At 41.9% G+C, this 20,512-nt stretch overlaps 1 protein-coding gene across 1 annotated transcript in view; it reads left to right on the top strand.

The window, feature by feature from the left end:
• Positions 1-997: 997 nt before the first annotated feature.
• The window catches only part of ankrd34b (ankyrin repeat domain 34B), a 37,833-nt gene continuing 18,318 nt past the window's right edge, over positions 998-20,512 (top strand). Inside the window, exon 1 of the mRNA XM_018090786.2 lies at positions 998-1,678. The gene's annotated coding sequence lies outside the window, so the exon portion shown is untranslated. The remainder of the gene's footprint in view (positions 1,679-20,512) is intronic.

The raw sequence follows: 20,512 nt of genomic DNA on the forward strand, positions 1-20,512 counted from the left end.
ACATTCCCATGTGTATGTGTGACATTCCCTTGCGTGTATTTGACATTCTTAGTTGTATGTGTGACATTCCCTTGCGTGTATGTGACATTCCCATGAGTGTATGTGACATTCCCATGTGTGTATGTGACATTCCCTTGTGTGTGTGACATTCCCATGTGTATGTGTGACAATCCCTTGCATGTGTGACATTCCCATGTGTGTATGTGACATCCCCATATGTGTGTGTGACATTCCCATGTGTGTGTGTGTGACATTCCCATGTGTGTGTGTGTGTGACATTCCCATGCGTGTGTGTAACATTCCCATGTGTGTGTAACATTCCCATGTGTGTGTGTAACATTCCCATGTGTGTGTGCGTGTAACATTCCCATGCGTGTGTGTAACATTCCCATGTGTGTGTGTGTGTGCGTGTAACATTCCCATGTGTGTGTGTGTAACATTCCCATATGTGTGACATTCCCATGTGTGTGTGTGTGTGTGTGTGTAACATTCCCATATGTGTGACATTCCCATGTGTGTGTGTGTAACATTCCCATGTGTGTGTAACATTCCCATGTGTGTGTGTGTAACATTCCCATGTGTGTGTAACATTCCCATGCGTGTGTGTAACATTCCCATGTGTGTGTGTGTGTGCGTGTAACATTCCCATGTGTGTGTGTGTAACATTCCCATATGTGTGACATTCCCATGTGTGTGTGTGTGTGTGTGTAACATTCCCATATGTGTGACATTCCCATGTGTGTGTGTGTGTAATATTCCCATGTGTGTGTGTGTAACATTCCCATATTTGTGTGTGACATTCCCGTGTGTGTGTCTGTGTGACATTCCCATGTGTGTGTGTGTGTGTGTGTGACATTCCCATGTACTGGGCATTTAGCTGCCAGTTCCATGTGACATTTAGCTAATGAGTGTATGATTCCATGGGCTGCTCAGAGTCCTCTCTTCCCATGGAGATGCCATTGCAGTACCTGAGCTCTCAGAAGCAGCTACAAGGCCAGGTTACTAAGGGCCACTTTACTGTGTGACAGATCTCTGCAATGCGACCTCCCGGCAGGCACAGAGTTGCTAACAGACCCAGCCTGGGAAGTACAGGAGAGAATGTGCGGGCAGCAGTGCTGTAGCGGCCCCCCAGCCCCTTCCCACACGGTGCCCGATCCATCTAAGTCTCGCTAACTGGGGGCGAGAGTCTAAGTCGCCCTCCCCTGCTGCTTCTGGCTCTGTCTGGATGTGCCGCCCCCAGATCCCAACTACATCCCCACGGGAAAAAGAAGGAGGGGGCAAGGGAGATTTCCCTGGCAGTTGGTGCCACTTGCGACTTGCAGCAGTAGCAGTAGCGGCAGCAGCAGCAGGTTCCTGAGCAGAGACTTGCAGAGGCGGAGGTGGAAGCGGAGGCGGCGCTGGGCTGCAGAATCGCACTGTGCTATCTCCGGCAGGAGCAGCCCCACTAGCAGCCTCCGCACTGCAATGCCCGGAGCAGCCCCGCAGCCACTCACCGACCGGGGGGCCGACACTCAGCTGAGGCCACTGCCCTTTCTGCCTGTCCCTCTCAGCTGGCAAACTCCTTGCCTTTGAATGAAGCCACTTTGTGGGGCACAGGCACAAGTGTCAGCTCTGCTGGTTCTGCTGTCTTTCTCTGCTTCTCCCAGGCTCTATTCTTCTCTGTCTGATTTACTATCAGGTAAGGGGTGAGATATACTGTGTGTTCTGTGTCATTGCCAAAGTTAGCTTAGCTGCAACTTGAGCATTTTAACCAGTGTGGCTATTGCCCACTGCCCTGGTCAGTCCTTGGGTGGCCAAATCTCTCCATTAGTACAGTAAATAGGCAGCTGATGTACATTACACAGTAATGCTTCTAAACTTATTCTATAGGGGCTTTCTGCATATGTGCAACCCTGCTGCAGCTTGCCATGGTGCTTCCAGCTGTAGCCCTGTATATAGCTGATATTTAAATACTCAATGGGACAGACCCTCAGTAATAACTATTTTGCAACTACTAAATAGAATGGAAAATCCAAATGATTTTGTTCCAGCAAGACTGGGTTCTAACTAGGCAGCAGGGGAAGGGAATGAATGATGTGAGCGCCGGTCATTGCAGGAGAAGGCTAACTGTATGTTTAACCCTTAGCCAAGGCATCACAGAGGAATACATCCAATTTCCGGCTCGATATCCCCAGTAACTGTAAGATGATTACACTGCCCCCCTTTCATATTTCATGGCACTCTGCAGACTGGAATCTCATTTGTGTACCTGAATTCATCTGCTGCAATTGCCAACAGCGGGGTTAAAGGGAAACAGATCCAGCTCCCACTGTGCCCCCTTCTGGGCTTTCTCTAGGAATCCATTACTCATTCCTCAGTGCTCACCTATGGGAACTCCTTACTTACAGGGATTTACTGATTTATTTTACTGCTGCTGCAAAAACTCTAAATCCCAAGTTTTTTTCATGTCTTTTGATGACATGAGCTATCTGTACAGTGTGAAGCCATGTGTTCATTTCTGGTGTTACTTATTTAGCAATGTTTGTGTATTGGGTGGCTTTGATGCTTTAAGAACAAGGTGGATGATGGCACGATGACAAAAGTGTGGTTTACTCTTGGCACAAGTTACAGTTGGCCATTTTCAGGGGTAGGCACGTACCAAGGGTACAGTGGAGGGGAGCAGTTCTGGTTGGCAATTGAGTGAGTGTCAGCCAGGGGTGTGTAGCAATGATGGGAGGGGTAAGTTTGTTGCAGGTGTAAATGGGCAGGGGATGGGTGGCAGCAATACTGCGTTACCTGGTTCTGACCATTAGATGAAATTTGCTCTAACAAAGGAGATGCTGGTTAACCCTAAATCTCTGATACCAATATAGTGACCTGAGCAGACCCTGTATGTACGATGCATAACACAGGGAACCAATAACCATTTTTTCATAATATACTTAAAAGTCACCAAAAGCTTTCTTGAAACTGCAGTTGCCAAGTCACAGTAATCAAATTCGGTGAATATGTATATTAGTGAATGGACTCCCAGGACCACACTTATAGAGATGTGTTTTATAAAAAATGTCTTGCCACATTAACACTGCAAAATCTTGCATAAAAAAAACTGCATAAAAAATGTTATGTTATGTTATGTTATGCCATTGGTAACAGGCTGTCTCCCTGATTAATATTGGAGGGTGGGGGTTTTGTTATCCTATGCAACTGATGCCACTTGGTTATGCCATAAGGGCAGAAATGTTGATGTTTAATTGACACAGTGTAAATTTAGCCTCAGGTGGCACTTTACAAGGGGAGATAAAAAAACTGGACCAGTACGTTTGAGAGCTGAATATGGCTAAGTATAATGTTAGCAGATGATTTGGGAACTCAGAGACACCTCTAATAAACACATGTTGTACATAGAGTGCAAACTGATTACAATCAATACAATCAGTCACTGCCTTGCCCATGAGTGTGCCCTTAAACAGACTTCAGCCTGTGGGCAGTAACAGGGTAGATTGGTCAGATTTGCTGTGTGATGTCCTGGGAGCCTGAGATGGTGCATGGTGGGCTGCAGCGCCTCTGGTGGTGGGGTAGCATTTGGGCAGGTTATTGAGGTCAGTGCATTGTAGTATAAGGGAAAACTGGTCTGTGAACTGTACTATAAACTGGCATTTTTGAAGGTACTCTTTTGAAACTGTGCCTAGGCAGAGTGGGTGCAGTGCCCCTGTAGTACATTACAGCAAGTGCACTGAGTACTGGATCCAAGCTTTGCTTTGTGCTTTGTGAGGACAAGGGCTTTGGAGCCAAGTGTAATGGTGGTGTTCTCGGGTAAATAGGTATACACCCATATGTGCCTACATCCCTTAATGCAATAGCCGTATAACTGGAAATTAGCATTTTGTGTGCTAATAAGTAAGAGTAAAAACAGAACACTTATTGTTTTGGTGCTACAATTAAGTTCATCTTAATAAATGCCAAAAGATAAAAGTGTATTAAAGTAACTAAAATATAATGTACTGTTGTTCTGCACTGGCAACAGTTGTGTGTTTGCTTCAGAAATATAATTTATATAAATAAGCTGCTGTGTAGCCATTCAAGTTGAAATAGGGCTAAATGGTACAGGTTACATAGCAGATAACATAAGCTCTGTAAAACACCACTGTATTCTGCAGAGTGTATCTATTATCTGCTATGTAACCTGTGCCTTTTCTCCTTTTTTCCAGCTTGAATGGCTGCCCCCATGACTACACAGCAGCTTTTTTCTATACACTATAGTAGTGTTTCTGAAGCAAACACACAACTTTATATTGTATTTTCATTACTTTCAAACACTTTCATTTTTTGGTGATACTGTTGCTTTAATGACTTAAAATTATAATTTCTGTTACTGAATGGAAGCTGTCCATATAGGCGTGCCTATGTTATAAGCCATTTGTGGAATGTGAGCTTTTAGGGGTTTCTAATATAAAGTAATAGTGTAAAACTCTCCATTTCCTGAAAAAAACCAACATGCTGAGGGCGAGATTCCCATATTTATAAAATAAAACCTGCAAAGGATGAATGGGATGGCTACTTTTATACATTTTGGGTCATGACTAATAAATCCATCTTCCCTCCTTGCCTGGCATAACAACTGTATTCTGAAGGGCTGTAAGCAGTAATATGTTCTATTTTTAATCATAGCTTTCTCTTATTTTTTTACCAGTCCTTTGGTATATTTTTTTTTAGCTACTTATAAAACTAAATTGGAGTATTAAGACGATAGTGTCTTGGCATTTGGTAACTATGGTAACTGGAGCAAAGAACCTAAAAGTACATTTCTGGGACCAGAGCAAAATTTGAGAGAAGCTTTCATGTTCTTCTGTAGCGTATCCAGCTATTAAGCGTAATTTCTTGTTAGCTTGGGCACAGAAGGCGAAATCTCCTGCTCTGTCGCTCACACTTCTCTTATGTTGTACAGTGCTGAGATCTGACCGAGGCACCCGTGGGGATTGAGGTGCTACAGTATTATCGCCACCTTAGTACAGTGCCAGGGCTCATTACATTGGGGGAAAAGGTTAAGGTTTTAAGGCAAAGCGAATCATTAGATGCTACTGGTTTACTTGTGACTAGGGGTTGCCATACTGCTTAAATACTACATTCTCATGCCATATTCAGGCTCAGTTGTCTCTGGATGACCCTTTTAATTGTAAAACAAAGACTAAAGGCAGGTTGCTGGCATATTACCCTGTATAACAGTGATCCCCAACCAGTGGCTCAGGGGCAACATGTTGCTCACCAACCCCTTGGATGTTGCTCTCAGTGCCCCCAAACCAGGGAGTTATTTATGAATGTCTGGCTCGGTGACAAGTTTTGGTTGGATAAAAACAAGATTTACTGCCAAATAAAGCCCCCTGTAAGCTGATAGTGTGCATAGAGGCTGCCTAATAGCCAATCTTAGCCCTTATTTGGCACTGACATGAACATTTATGGTGCTTGTGTTGCTCTCCAAGTTTTTTTACATTTGAATGGGCTCACGAGTAAGAAAGGTTGGGGACCCCTGCTGTACAAGCAGGCAGCTACCTGACTGCACCAGTAAAAATCTTTTGCCTTTACCAAAAAAAGTCATAGGATAACTGGTCTTGATGATCTCACAGGTTATACTGTATTTATATTTGTCTTTGTCTATGTTTCAGCTTTTGGTATTTGTTGAATTTTTCATTCAGTTGTAAAGAAGGCCACCAACAAGTGATAACTGACAAATATATCTAACACCTCACTAAAGATGATACCAAACAGTTAGAAAGGGTGTGAAAAGCAGTAGATTTCTGGTCAGAGAAGTGACTAGGGCCAAAACCAGAGCTGAATAAACCCCATGTGACCCCTAAAACAGGAGACTAATGTGCCAGAGTTAAAGAATGGCTTTGTATGGCTTATGGGGCAGTGATGATTATTGATTCATACATTCACAAACTATACCTTTATAATAAGCCTTTTCTAGGCATAGGGATTACTTATAGCCCCTGAGAAGATCAGGCAAAAGGTTCAAAACAATGACCCAGATTTTGTCAGTGTGAACCCAGACAAATGCAACACAGGGCAACTGTACAGTCATTCTCACATGTCAACACTACAGTCTGCTGACGGTCACTTGATAACAGTTTTAGTCAATATTTGGGTGTTCTCTCCATAGAAATAAACAAGCTAATGTTATGTGAAACATTTTTTGCATTTTTCTTTGAAAATTCCTAAGAATATTGATGTGAGGTTCAACAAAAAGTGGACCCCTAAGATTTATTCCCCAGCGGATAGAACAAAGTTTTAGTTCTGATGACATACAGAAATGGTTCTGAACATCACAGGCATAAAAAAATAAAGCTGCCCCTGCCATAATATATGGTTTCATAATGGCTGCATTAATATATTGGTCCATAGGAACATGAAACACTAAAACGTTGCCTGGTAGGGTTGTCCCCTTAATGGTGAGTCTCAATTTGGTGGAAATGTAAATGGGTAAAGAAGTACTAGAAGCTCAAAAGCCTAGTGCAACTACTAATTGTTTACTCCTACCCTTTTATCTTCCCATATCCTTAAATTCTTTGAGGAGAGATGTCCTTTGGGCCCTTCACTGTGCAGTCTTTTTCCTTCTTTGGTGAAAGACCTTTGTTGTAATTTTTATTGCCCTCCTTTGAGTTTCACATTTAGGCATTTACACTAAATTCAGGTAGGACTATAATGTGGAAGGCTGAATTGAGAAGTACCTTGTGACCTTTCATTTATCCATATTATGTTCTTTATGTGGCAAAGAACTTGCTCTTTCCATAAAATGAGTTGAGGACTGGATTCAATGCAAGAATAGTGCTGAATGTCCCACTGTAGTTAATGCATCTGTAATGCAGTTTGATGATGACAGAACAAAGTTTTAGTTCTTTTGATGCACAGAAATGTTTCTGTCTTTTAAAACCAGAGTTTTGGGGTTCCTACACCAATCTAGGCATAGTGAGAGCTGGCTTAACAGCTGCCCCTGCCAAAATATATGGTTTCATAATGGCTGCATTAATATATTGATTCATAGGAACATAGAACACTAAAACATTGCCAGATAGGGTTGTCTACCCTATTAACTTAACTATAGAATATTCTGTATACACACACTAAGCAATATAACCAGTTAGGTTAGCAGTTAGGAAGCTGGTCCCTTTCATATCACCTGTCAGGTGTGTTAGTTTATTAAATATTTTTGTAACGTATGCAGGACTGGTAGCGTAAGAACATGCTTTATATCTATATTTTCATCATACTCATAAAGTAGATCACCTATTAAAACCCTATGCCCTGATGAATAGTTCTGTCTTGACTTGGTTTCAGAGAATGTTAAAGGAAAACTATACCCCCAGAAGGAACACTTAATCAACAGACAGTTTATATCATATTAAGTGACCTATTAAAGAATCTTATCAAACTGGAATATACATATCAGTAAATATTGCCCTATTATGCCTTACCTTGACCCACCATTTAGTGATGTACTGTGTGCTCCCCCAGAGATCAGCTGACAGGAAATAATGCAGCTCGAACTGTAACAGGAAGTAGTTTGGGAGTAAAAGGTAGAACTTTGTCCATTTTTTGGCCTAACATGTGTGTGTGCCTTGGCTTGTCTGTGTGCGCAGTGAGTCCTATGATCACAGGCGGGACTTAGTTCTTTAAATGGCAATTTTCTATTTAGGATTACTAAAACAGTATATATTTTTACGAAAATGGTTTCTTTGGATGAAACAGCGCTTGACATATGGAATTTTTTTGCAGTGTATTTTTATAGTGACCTCCATTGTTTGAGTTTTTATTCTTTAAATACTATGCAGATGGAGCCGTCATTGCCATACCTGGAGCTCTAAACAGGCTCAGAAACAGAGAAGTCATTAATTGCGATCTCTGTAACCTGCCTTTGTTTTCTATAATGTTGGAGGATGTAATAGATCCAAAATATGATAAGACTTGATATATACTGCCTCTGGGGATATTGTATGCCTAATCTTGAAGTCTGGCTGTGCGTGCTTTGAATTTATTTCGTACCTGTGGAATGTAAATGGGTGTCAGTTGGAAGAATCCCTACTTAGAGTTTTAAGGAATGTTTTCTAATGAAGAACAATGAATCACATATTTGTTGCACTTCATTAAACACTTTCATCTCATTTTATTTCTCTCTGTATCTTACCAAAAATATATACATGCCATAGCTGGTAATAAGATAAGGGATTTATTATCACTACTTCCAGAGTAGGTTAGGAAGGGATTTTTAATGAGTTCTGAGAATCATAGGAAAGCTTTTGTGATTACCAAGACAATAGTAAAAAGCAGTTAAAGTAAGAAAAGCAATATTTGCAGTCATAAAAATGGCTTGTAGCTCTTCACTTGCTGAAAGAGAATAGGAGATATCTTTCTGCCTACTTGTGGTTCCTGGGTGACATAAAGGCTGAATATATGAGCAGTGTTAAACCAGCTGCTTTTGTGAGTAATATTCATAGCTGTACTGCCTGAGCGGCACTTCTCTGCAACACGTAAGAGGCCCTGGGTGCTAGCCGCTGGCTCCCTCACCAATCACTATTACTTCTATCCTTGCTTCAGGTGGCTTCTAAATTGCTCTGCTTATGTTAGAGATTGTGTTGGGCTTTAGGGTTTTCCATCATCATTTTCAACAACTATACCCTAGCTTCTTTTATTGACAGCTGCACTTTCTCCATGCCTAAAGGCTCTCCACACAGACCATCCTGGTAACTACAAACAGGCTACCTATAATTACCCATTTCTGCTAGTTAGCAATATAGTTATATAGTTATACGTGTATACTGTGAGCAGCCAATAATTCAGATCCCGAAAACAATACTGAAACCATCAAACAAGGCAATGAAAGGGATCTTTTAAAAAGAGCCATGGGCAAGTTATAGACCACTAAAGGCCACAAAATAAAAATATAGTTAACACTTTCACCTATCTCTTGCACTGCCCAAACTGTCAACTGTATTTGGGGATGGGTTCCTAGACCACCTTTGTGGTAATTGGTAATGGTAATTATATACACAAGTGGGAGACCTTTTTTATGCCAAAGTTCTGGGGTCAAAGCTGTGAAATGAGAGTCTTGGGAAATATGGATCTGTCCAATCTAGGTCCTGAGCAGATCCTGGCTTTCTCAGGAGTCTTCACTGGGTATAATGATATTGTTATTGTTTATTTATTGTTATTATTTAAGGCCCTTTTTTTTAGTTTAGAGCAGAGATGGCATTTGCCCTCGGCACAGAACATTATGGGCCCCTTGTGGGGTGAACTGTTAGACAATTATGTAGTAAGAGTTTTAGATGGCCAACCTGTGCCCCCCCCATGGATGTTAACAATTAAAATAACAGTAACTGGAGGGTCAAAGTTGGACCTCCCTGAATGCCATATTTGTTTTTCCCCAGCTTGAGTCCCTAACAGTTATGAGCACTTGCAGTGTTTTGTTTTGTGCAAAAATTTACAAAAACCATGGAAAGTATTCAGCAGTAGTGCAGTTTATTGTTTCAGACAGAAAAATGAGCACCAAACAGCATGAGACCCCTTTAACCAAAATGGCACCACTTCCAGCAGGTTATCAGGGTAAGTCACAAACACAGCATGCAACCAAACGATTATTTATTAACATGGAAATGAAATGATTATAAAAGTACATAAACTAAATCAAATCAGATTCTGGCGGCAGCACAGTTGAAAATATATTTAAATTGCAATTGTGATAAAACATAATATAATCATGTGCCTGAAGCAGCCCAGGACCAAGAGATAGAAAATGGAATTAAAACATTTCTTTCTAGCAGTACCGTAATGTATTGTGACAGCCCATGTATGACAATAGCAAACAGTGAGTGGCAGCTGCATTCAGGGGAACTCTTTCACTTGCCAATACGCATTATTATGAGATATAGTGGTAACCCTGTACAGGTATTTAATAAAAGAAGTATTTTGGGAGAACTGAACAATTTATAGGTTATTGTTCCTGGGCAAAATCAATCCCTCTTATTACAAATGGGGGAAGTACCCGTCTGGTGTAAATCTGTGCTGATATACACCATAGAGTGTGCAGGTAAAATGGTATTTCTGTCTATAGTTTTCCTGCATGGGGGTGGGGCTAACTTATTAAGGTGTTTTGAATGTGCCAAGTTTAATATTTAAAACAGGGGTGGTATTTTTTATACAACTTTTGAAATAAGTCATGTGACATCCCAAGTGCATTCTATATGGATATATTTTACACCATATTCATTAGATCATATTACTCTCATTTGCAAGTATATGAGGTGCCAGACCCACAGATGGGGCTGAATTTTAATTATACAATATCCCATGTAATGAATGCTAATAAATGAGTTCATTTTGGGAATAAAAACACAAAAAGCAGGCTGTAGACTTGCAGTCCGAATGGGGATCTGTCGACTCATACTACCAATTAGACAGATATCCGACTGAATAAAGAAACAACTCAGCTCTCAATTCATCAGTCATTAGTCTTTTTGCATTGCTATTCTTATAGTTTTCTCTGTGTATGTACAGTAATTAAACTCACCGCTTCTCATCACTTATCTATTGGTTGCAAAGAACCGTTCTTCTTCTCTTGGACTTCTCCATGCAATCAATATTGCTGCATTTCTAAAGGCCCCTGAGTACTGCATTCAGAGAACTTCTGCCCTTTTCACTTTTTTAATTATATTTCATTTACTGAAATACTAAAAGGCTTCCTCTAAGCAGCATCTCTAATAAACTCTCCAGTTTTATTACAAAGGAGCATTTTATTTGCAGAATAAGGTGTTTGAAGGAGAAATGAATATTATTGATTCAGTCAATTTCTGACAAAATTGTGCAATCATCACTCTGTCTGATTATCAGCTTTGTTTTCATTTGCTTAATGTATGCAAGGTGCAAAGTACATGGTTGGACTGGGCTGGCGGCACACCAGGAAAAAACTCGATGGCCCCACTAACCCAGACCCGATCCCTGCCGGTGCTCTCCCAGCTGAGCTCCCTTCCCTGATTGCGCCTAAAATACATATAATGTACACATAGTCGGGGGGAGGGGGTTGCATGAGCGGCGGGACCTCTGGGGTGTGTGTAGGCCGCAGAGTGCCCGATGGGCCCTGCACCCCTCAATATTGCATCATAATTTCTACACTTTGAACCCAGCCCTGCAGATCTGTATTAATGAGTGGCACATGGGTTGAGGCAGGTCCTTATAGGGGAACTAATAGTATTATCACTGGGGGTGCCAGAATGTTAGGCACAACCCCAGTAATTATAATCATTTACCTGAAACCCCTGGCCCGTGCTCCCTGTGTCTTCTTTTCTCCGGGCCTGGGCAGGTGTATGTGAGGTAGAGTAAAAAAGGTGGCTGTTTGCTTCTTAAGTTTAACTTTCCCTCTGTTGTGAATTCATTTGCTCTGACCAGAATGAAGAGAAGATGAAAGAAGCTGAAGAAGATGGTGACAAGAAGCTTCTTCAGAGTTACCCCAGGCTGGTGCAGTTTTTAGCATTCGCCCCCTGCCTTGTGCCTGCTGTCACTGAGCTCTGCACATAGCTCTGGATTTCCACTGCGGCACTAAGTGCAGAAGGCAACCAGACCCTGCTCCCAAGTGTTTCTTAAATGGCCTCTAGTGATTTTCCTGAACCTATTAATTTTTTGGTAGTAGACAGAACAGCATTATGTACTAAGGGAGTGCCTGATAAAAGCCGGACAATATGGGTGGGTGGGGAAAGAACCAAAGAGTTTGTATATCTCTTCTGTGCAGCCCAGCACCATTGCTGAAAGGCTTGGGCCCAGCTAAAAGTAGCCATGATACCAAAGTCCCTGTAATGCAGAAGCAGGAAAAAACCCAAGTTGGTTCATAACCTACAGAGATGCCACAAAACTATATTGGTGTATATATTCCCCTGTACTAAGCATTGTTTATCAAGATAATTTTAATAGTACAGGTATGGGATCCATTATCCGGAAACCCGAAATCCAGAAAGCTCCGAATTACCGAAAGCCTGTCTCCCATAGACTCCATTTTAATCAAATAATTCAGATTTTTAAAATTGATTTCTTTTTCTCTGTAAAAATAAAACAGTGCTTTGTATATGATCCAAACTAAGATAATTAATCCTTTCCGGGTTTAATTAATATTTTATTGATTTTTTAATAGACTTAAGGTATGAAGATCCAAATTACGGAAAGATCCCTTATCCAGAATACTCTCGGTCCTTCTGGATAATGGGTCCTATACCTGTATAGTGTCTTTTAAACATCCCTATACTTATGATCAATGGAAGAGTGACCAGCTGAAGAGGGACATAAGTGGACATAACCTATTAGCAATGTGCTAAAGTTGTGGTTAAATAGTATAACGAAGTACAAAGTGAATATTGGATATTTATCATGCAATATGATATAGTGATTGGCTCTGGGATTTCTATCAGCCAATTGCTGTGGGTTCTACTACCCAACAAGTCCCTTCTTTGTTTTCACCTTTTGCTGTGTGGTCCAGACAAGGCAGGCTTCAGAAATGTAAAATAAATATTAAATCAATGTCTGAGCTGAGCAAGAACATGACCAACCAGCATCTCTCCAGCTCTGGTGGGACTACAACTCCCAGAATGCAGCTGTCAGCAGTGTTATAATCGGGGGCTCGGGGATCTGGTCAAGCCTCCCCCAGTAATGCCCCTTGCTGCTCTATTCAGGAGGGAGGAAATATTTGTGTGTGTGGGGGGGGGGGGGGTGATCTTGCACAGGTGGCGGAGAGGGACTGAGTGTTGGGGAGGAATATATGTGGTGCACTTTGATATTGTAGCCAATCTATGGCAGGCATCCTCTTCAAAAATATAACATTATGACATAATTTTCTGTAGCCAATTTAAGATGGTCAGACCAGTCAGCAAACTGAGGATCATTGGGGCCAATAAGGTATTTTCCTAACAACATTTAACCACTTAATAGACAGTAGGGCTCATTTATGGTCACAAATGCAGTGAGCAAACTGCAATTTAAAGTGCAATCGACATATCTTTTTCCCACAGTCCCATTTGTATCATTGCGGTTGCAGGTGGATGAAGAGGCTGACACCACTGCAACTCATCTGATGCAATTGTGTCCAGTTCACCAAAATGAATGCAACTGCATACACATTTTGTTGCAAATCGGGGGCAACTTTGTGGAAATGGTGGTATTTCTGGTGTTTGGTGTCTGATGACACCTGTGCACAATTCCTTAGGTGCAAGTGTGCTGCACCTATTGATGCTGGGTGTGAAGGGATCCCAGGAGCTACTGCCTGGTCGTTTGGTAGTGGTAACTCCAGGTTTCACCTGCGTCAATATATGCAGCAGCGCCCAATTCGGAATGGAAGGCAGAAAGGACTAAATGGCAGCAAGCGCAACTATATGGAAGTACAAGGAGCTTATTTTGAAGTATCGTTAATGAAAGGGGTTTAACAAGCAACTCACTGCAGGGAAAAGTGCAGGACCGCAGCTGCGCTTGTGGGCTGTAAATGGACCCTAATGTATTTGTCTAACTGGAACATTTCTATCAAGTGGCACAAGAGAAAAGCCTTTTTTGAGCCTGGCCATTTTATACAGAATCAAATGGGGTCAAGAAGAGATTTACTTTGCTTTCTTTGAGTGGCAGTTGGGTTTTGTGTATCTTCATGGGAATGAACTTGTAGATAATCTCAAAAATACACAACTTAATAGATATAGACAATGTGAAAATTGGTTATCCTCTATTACAGGCACCATTCATCCCATGCCTACTATCATATCATATAACTGGATGCAGCCTTATATCTTGGGAAAGCTTGTATTTATTTACTCTATGATTTGCGCCAAAATATGGGTTAGCTGGATCCTGCTGGTTAAAGAAACTGCAGATAACAACAAACAATCGCATATCCACTCAGTTACCATTTCTGTGAGAGTTGAAATATATTGAAATATCAGCTGAAATATCTGGGGAAATGAAATATGATATTTCGCCTCTGGAAATTCATTTTAGGGTGGAAAGCAAAGAGGAAACATGCTTGATTCAAGCACATTACATAGGACATCAAGATTGCCAGTTACGTGCAAAATACAGTCTGATATAAAAATATAGGGTGAATCTGCTTTTCATGATTAGAGCACAAATAGATCCTATAGGGAGCTGATGCCAGAGTATCGCAGAGGGAGTCGCAATGTCTCTATGACAACTGCTTGCAGCCAATACAAGTGAAAGTTCTGTGTGAGCCGTAGAACTTGCAATAATCTCGTGTATTGGGAGCCCTTTCCTCACTGCGGGTTGCATTCTCTGTAGCTGGATATGCTCAGATGGTTATGTGAGCATCGCAGCCCCAAAACTGAATTCACTAATGCTCAGAACATAATCATTGTAATGTGAATTTACTGTGTATTGGCATTGCTTTCTTATAATTACACAAATTCCACCCAGTATTGAAGCATGAAAGTTCATCAGCCCATCAGCTCCTTTATGTTTATATGTTTACTGTTATGTTTCAGACTGGGGATCCCCAAACCCTGTCACAAACCTGCACTTACTTGGACTGGCCGTGCCCCCTGCTCTCTGTGAGCTGCAGATATGGGAAGGGGGGGCAGGAGCTCCTGTGCCTGCATGTTTTCCCCTTACACAGCTTTCTGTACTGTTCCTTTTCTCGGTCCCGGTAGAGCTGCACAGGGATTGGATGAGTGAAGTTTGAACTTCCACTCCAGCCCATCCAATCCCCATGTGGCTTTACTGGGACCTTCAGTAGTTGGTTCCTGTTGACAGATCCTGTCCAGGCTTCCTGTTAGTTGTTTATCTTCTGATTTTTGACTCCTGCCTGGTGTACAAGTGTAATGGTGCTTGACCTTTTCTTTGATTTGGTCTCATCCTTGGCTGTATCTTGCTTATTGCATTAATCTCTGAAATGTTCCGGTTCCCTGTTGGTTTCTGCCGCAGAAAGTTCCAGGGCCCCAAAAGGGCAGGGGCACTGCTATTCACAAAGGAGTTAGTTTTTTCCAGTTACCTCACAAAATCCCTTTACAACAGGTGGATACAGACCCTTGGCACCACAGTCTGACACTGAAAGTCACACATTTTACACCTTGTCCGTTGACCTTATGGTTTCCACCTTTATCCCCCAAACTCACCAGGCAACGTCAAGGAAGAGTAGTGGTGACATCATAGGCAGGGCAGGATTACATTTTCTGGCGCCCAGAGAACGCCCCCATTCTACGCCCGCTCAGGATCGCGCCCATAAGCTTCCTTGCAGGTTGCATATGGACCATTGGGGACCGGGCGCACTACAGTTTTCGGTGCGTCCTGTCCCCAGTGCTCCTTATGTGAGCAGATTTTACTTGCGGCTCAGCGGCATGCCTCCCCATAATTTATGCCATCCTAGGCCTTGCCACAAGTCCGGGCCTGGTCATAGAGCAGGAGAGTGGGGCATTTTGGGGGTGGGAAATGGGTGTGCTGGGGTCCATGGTTAGGTCCTGGAAAGCGAATTGGAGCACTTTAAGAGGTTGTTCACTTTTAAATTAACTTTTAGTATGAGAATGATATTCTGACAATTTGTAATTGGCCTTTCTTTATTATTTTAGATTTTAAATTATTTAGCTTTTTCGATCCGCAGCTCTCCAGTTTGGAATTTCAGCAATTATCTGGTTGTTAGGGTCTAATATAACCTAGCAACCCAGCAGCAGTTTAAAAGAGAGACAAGTATATGAATAGAGGAAGGCCTAAATAGAAAGATAAGTAATGTAGTCTTGCAGAGCAGCAGAGCAATAGTTTTTTGGATACTGGGGGTCAGTAAACTCTATTTGAAAGCTGAAAAGGGTCAAAAGAGGAAGGCAAATAATTCAGAATAAGAATTCAGAAATTCAGAAAAAAAAATGAAGACCAATTAAAAAGTTGCTAAGCATAGGCCATTTAATAACATACTAAATGTTAACCTGAAGGTGATCCACTTCTTTAAAAGTAAGTGCTACATGGAGAAAAATTTAGGAAATGGGGAATACTGGACTGGCCTTAACAGGGGATTTACCAGCTCGGCCCAAAGTGGCCTGAATCATAGTAATTAGCAAATGCTGCCTTCTGATTGGCAGCTGTATGTGGACAATCCCTTTTATTATATTACAAGGTAAGTAGTCCATGCAAACTAAATACTGTATGTCAATTCTGTAACAGATTTTGGGTATAGTTTATCTTTCCAGAAAGATTCTGTTCAACCTTAATTAATGCGATTTTTCTTTATATCTAAAGAACTGCATTGTTTGAGTATCACTGCAAGGATTGTACAGTAAGAGAGCACTATAGTCTCTGGTTGCCTAAGAGACCGGCTGTAATATACGAATTCCTATTTCCTTCTCTATATACATATTTTGAGAAATCACTTGTGGTCTGATTTGAAGAACAACCGCTGCGTAACATTTTTGGCAAAACAGAAAATATCAAATTCACGCCTCATTTTCTCTCCCAGTAAACAAATAAAAAGGCACTTTCCCATACGCTTACTTGGTTTTCATAAAATTCTATTAAAATGATAATAAGTTGACTTGAAGATGTTGACTTTTATGTGTGATTATTGTGTTGATACATCATCTGCTTTCCATAAGGATAATGATGAGCCCAGCAGGGCTTATTGAGTGACAACAATAAGATCCAAGAATTCTTCTGCTATAGACTGTAATGCCCCTGGGTGCGGAGAGTTGGATCTCTATTTCCAAATGGAATTTTGGAATTGTGGTCACTGCTACCCAGGTCTTCTATTATTTGTACATGTGTTATTCCTTTTGGGTTGTTCTAAAAAAAAATTTAGTATAATTTCTGATTGGGATCTATGACATGACGTGATTATGTAGCAAATGTAAACACTAGCTTTCAATAAATAAGATGGAAGTACTATTGCTGTAGTCAGTATCTGAGTAATTAAAATGCCTAATTACTTAAGACTTGCCCTAAACTTGCAACCTTTTCTATTTTGAACAGGGGTGAGGCTTTTTTCTTTTCACTAACTTGACAGTGTCTCTAGATCAGGGATCCCAAACCTTTCTTACTCGTAAGCCACAGTCAAATGTAAAAAGACTTGGAGAGCAACACAAGCACCATAAAAGTTCATGGAGGTGCCAAATAAGGGCTAATATTGGCTATTAGGCAGCCTCTATGCACACTATCAGCTTACAGGGGGCTTTACTTGGTAGTAAATCTTGTTTTTATTTATCCAAAACTTGCCACCAAGTCAGGAATTCAAAAATAACTACCTGGTTTGAGGCCACTGAGAGCAACATCCAAGGGGTTGGTGAGCAACATGTTGCCCCTGAGCCACTGGCTGGGGATCACTGCTCTAGAACAGTGCTGTCCAACTAGCGGCCCACGACCCCCCTCTGTGTGGCCCCCCACCTGCCTGGCTGCTTTGATGGCTTACCTTTGTGTAAGCTTTAAATGGTATCAGTACTGAGATTAACTGGCCCCCTGCATGGTTCTCACCTCAGATTCAGGCTGTATTGTTTAAATATGTAATCCACTGTGTTGTTCACACCTTTTAATCTCTGCATTGTTCACACCTCAGGCTCAGGCTGTAATCACCCCCATTGTTCCCCTGTTCACACCTCAGGAGCAGTAGAAACCCACAAATAAACCCTGCACACTACAAAAAGAACATATACTGAGGTGGTACTTCAATTAAAAAGTTTTTTAATATATAGTTATTGTGCAGACTGTAGGAGCAGTGCCAGCATTGTGTCACTGTAGGCTGCCTGTGTGTGCCATACACACAGGCATCATAGGGCAAGCAGAGTATGGCACACACAGGCAGGGTAGGGAAGGCAGAGTATGGCACACACAGGCAGAGTATGGCACACACAGGCAGAGTATGGCACACACAGGCAGAGTATGGCACAAACCAGCCAAGAATGGCAAACACAGTGAAAGTATGGCACACGCAGGCAGGGTAGGGAAGGCAGAGTATGGCACACGCAGGCAGGGTAGGGAAGGCAGGGTATGGCACACACAGGCAGGGTAGGGAAGGCAGAGTATGGCACACACAGGCAGGGTAGGGAAGGCAGAGTATGGCACACACAGGCAGGGTAGGGAAGGCAGAGTATGGCACACACAGGCATGGTAGGGAAGGCAGAGTATGGCACACACAGGCAGGGTAGGGCAGGCAGAGTATGGCAGGTTTTTGCTGTACTACAACAATTAATATGGGTATGGTCATGTGATAACATGGGTGTGGTTTCAAGTGGGTGCGGTTTCAAAAAGGGGAGTGGTCAAAACTGGCTTCCATTATCGGCCCTCCACCACGTAGGTCGGAAAAATTCTGGCCCTCGGTACAACAGAAGTTGGACAGCACTGCTCTAGAATATTCCTAATATCAATTTGCCTGTGTCAATCTGTGAAAAGATCAGCCCATAAGGCTTCAGCCCCATCACTATTACCCACCATAGCATCTTCTTTTATAATGGGTTTCAAACATGCTTAACAAACAGGCATACCTTGCCCCCTATCATTTCTATTTACCTTGTACCTCCAAAACAAGCTATAGCCTTCTGTATTAACTGCCCACTAATGGAGCTTATTCAGCCATGTTTCAAAACTGATAACATCATATTTTTCATCCAGTGCCATTAACTTAGGTTTGAGCATCATACTAGGCACCTTGTATTTAATACTGGTATTAGTAATGCAAGGGTCAGCCCGAACTCCTTGGGATCCACAGGTTGGCCCAACTAACCAATCACCCCTTGCAGTGGGTTGTGGGGTGAAAGTGGGCCATATTTGCTGCCAGCCCAGCCACTCCCCAATCCTTCTCACCCTGTGCCAACTCAACATCTCACAGCCAACATGTCCGCTCTGGCCCATCCTCTCTGGTGAGGTGGCGATATACAAATTTGTATATCAGGCTCAGGTTGGGTTAGGGTACAAAAATTACTAATTGGTACTCGTTCTACATTGTTTACAATGTAAGCTGTGCCTTTAGATCATATGTCTCATAATTTTATTTTTCAGTGCCTTTATAGCACTTCTATTGACTTGCAACACTTGTATGCAGTGAGGTCTAACACTTTGTCAGTGAGGGGATACAGCAATACGCCATAAGATAGAGCATGTGGAAGTGTTGTCAGTTCACAGCTTAGTTTTTCATTTCTTCCCAGACACTGGTAGAAATGTGCCAATTGCACAGGTTGCAAATTAAGTTCTTGGCTAAGGGAACGGGCTCCTAGGAGCTTCTGCTTTCATTGCTAATGTGCCACTATAAGTGTCCCTCTAGAAACAATACTCACATTTCTCTGCTGTTTCTGTGGTTGAGAAGCCAGGGGGTTATTCACCACCACAAGAGAAGGATTATCGGGCTACTGAGAGTTGTGTCTGACCTTGCTGTTACCAGGGAATGTGCCAGTGGGATTCTGAATTATTTCACTTTCTCTAGGATTTATCTTTACATTTAAACTGTTTTTGGTTGCTAAGATCCCATTTTCCCTATATAACTAAGCAGAAGATGAATACAGCACAATTACAGTAATGGAGGAAATGTAGAAAAAGTCATAAATGAAAAAAATGTAAAATTAAGAGCAAAAAATTTACCATTCACAGTGAAATCTTTTTCATTAGTTGTTACCCAAAGGACAGGGCTAGCTGCACCTCCTGATGCTGCGCTTATCATTAAACACTGGATTGTTTTGCTGCTGCTAAGTGCAGAGCGCAGTTGGGCGCAAGTGCTTGCCGAATCAGATTGAGCTTGCACCCCCCTGGGTCAAGAATGACCCCTTGACAGTGCTGAGACCCCCAACAAAAAAATCCTCCAGGGGGGCCCAACAAGCAGAGCTTCCCCTGGCAGCAAACCCTAAACTCACCCCCTCCCCACAGCCCGCTCGCCGCACCCACTAGTCTGCAGCGGTAAGTGTGGGGAGTCTGGGGAGGGGGGATTTCTATAAAGCAGAGCCCATGTTTACAGGCCCCCAAAACTGTGGGGTCTGCTGTTATATAGTTACATCTCTGCGCCTCTTATATTCAATATGCTTAACATAATAAAATGGGCCATTAACAGCCTATTGGCCACTCGAGCCCCCCGCAATGTAACCACTACCAGGATTAACTCCCATTTCATTCCCTTTCTTCCCAACTGCTGTTTTCCTGAACTTAGAACATCTTCTATTCTAATTTTAAATCTGATTCCATATTTTCTTTCAGAGCCTTAATCAGGCTTCGTTTCTCACCCACACATTCCTTTTTATACTTACATGTATATATTCATATTAGTACTTTTTCACCTATTTCTAATTGTGGTTCTCTAAAGTTTGTGAACCCTTTCAAATTTTCTATATTTTTATATGAATGTGACCTAAAACAGCATCTGATTTTCAAAAAAAGTAGATGAAGAAAACAAATGTAACAAAAATTATTGTATTTGATCATGTATATATTGAAAACAAATGACTGGGGCAGGCTGAGGGCTTAGGTGGGTGGGCCAGGAATTAAATATAGGGATATTACAAATTTACCAGCAACTATATTACTGATACATTTGTAATACTGGCCCCAG

The sequence above is a fragment of the Xenopus tropicalis genome, chromosome 1 (genome assembly GCF_000004195.4).
Source record: "Xenopus tropicalis strain Nigerian chromosome 1, UCB_Xtro_10.0, whole genome shotgun sequence".
Classification (NCBI taxonomy): Eukaryota; Metazoa; Chordata; class Amphibia; order Anura; family Pipidae; genus Xenopus; species Xenopus tropicalis.